Raw genomic sequence first — 1,557 nt, forward strand, 5'->3', positions numbered from 1 at the left:
GGGGGGTTACCCCGACCCAGGTGCAGGACCTTGCACTTGGCCTTGTTGAACCTCATGAGGTTCACACAGGCCCACCTCTCCAGCCTGTCCAGGTCTCTCTGGATGACATCCCGTCCTTCTGGTGTGTCAACCGCACCACTCAGCTTGGTGTCATCTGCAAACTTGCCGAGGGTGCACTCGATCTTGCTGTCTAACGTTAAACGGCACCGGTCCCAGTACGGACCCCTGAGGGACACCACTCGTAACACCGCTTGTGAACAGATCTCTACACAGTCATGAATATTGCACAGACAAGTGCGTTTGGTCCCACTTCGGCCACCTCACTCAGAAGGACGGTCCGTCCAGCGGTGCGGTTTGGAAGTTTCCACCTGCAGTGAGTGGGTTCTCCCCGGCTGGGAAGGAGCAGTGTTGCTGCTACAGCTGATTTAGGGCTCATGTCTTTTTTTTCCTGTGAGATTTGGTATCATTTTTTTTCAGACTGCTGTGAAGATAAATGCTATTTCTAAGAACTAGTCCGAGACTCAGCCTTAAACCCAGTGCACAGTATTGATTTAATTGTGAAAGTTCCGTGTGATGCTTCCAACCTTTCCTCAGCACTTCACTGGGCACAGAAGGAGAGGAAAAGAGCAATTTTCCAAGTTAGGACAAAACAGGAAAGATTTTTCTATTGCATATTCAGCCTGAAATATCCTTTTCTTACGTTTGGGCCAGCATCACTACTCAAAGCCTACGTACTAGAGGAAGACATTTGTACAAGACATTAGTTAATGGGATTTTTTTTTCCCCCCGTAGAGCGTTGCAGAGGAAGGAGCCGGGTTTTAAAGACTCCGAGCTTCTGGGCAGTGCCCTGTCTCGTGATAGTTAATACGGTCTGGCAGGTCCATGAGCAAGTTTACTAAAAAAAATTACAAAGTACAATTTCTTTTCCAAGATTAATGGTTTGTTTAACATAATACCTACTGCTTTTCTATAAAAAAACCCTCACTACTAAATCTTATTTGAGTAAATAAATGCTGTACATTGATTTTATTTTTCCTCTTAAATGAATCCTTTGACAGAGCATTTATCTTCAGGGCACTCTCAAAAATCAAAAAGTATTTAAGTTAATTTAATACACCTAAATATTGGCTTTTGAGAGAGGAGAGAGGAAGCAAATCTTGATTGTGTGTTGCTAAATTTGGCTTTTTAAATATGTATGCCTTGTAACTTGAATCGCCTGACGTGGTCATGGCTCTGTAATTAACATTCTGGTTCCTGACGATCATTTTTTGTTATCTGTTTCTATACAGACAGAGGTGTGGGGCCAGCGCTCCTCTTACACCAGTATAAACCAGGAATGGTTCTAGTAAAGGCAGTACAAAATTTGATGGGCAAAGTCAAAATAAGTATGAAGAGGGTAAGGAGGAAAACACAAAATGACCTGGGTTTTGCTACAGTTTGTCGGCATCCACAGTTTCACATCTGTCATTGAGCAGTTGACGCAGCAGATCTCAAACCACTTCGGTTTAGTACCACCTCCACCCCCCGCGCACCCGCCGTGGCTTGGCGGGGGGGGCC

The 1,557-nt window shown here is 44.8% G+C and overlaps 1 protein-coding gene across 3 annotated transcripts in view; it reads left to right on the forward strand.

Annotated features, from left to right (window-relative positions):
• The window catches only part of ARHGEF9 (Cdc42 guanine nucleotide exchange factor 9), a 69,633-nt gene that overhangs the window by 54,382 nt on the left and 13,694 nt on the right, over nt 1-1,557 (forward strand). The gene's annotated exons all lie outside the window — the stretch shown is intronic.

This window comes from Egretta garzetta, unplaced genomic scaffold, assembly GCF_000687185.1.
Source record: "Egretta garzetta isolate BGI_Z169 unplaced genomic scaffold, ASM68718v1 scaffold469, whole genome shotgun sequence".
Lineage (NCBI taxonomy): Eukaryota > Metazoa > Chordata > Aves > Pelecaniformes > Ardeidae > Egretta > Egretta garzetta.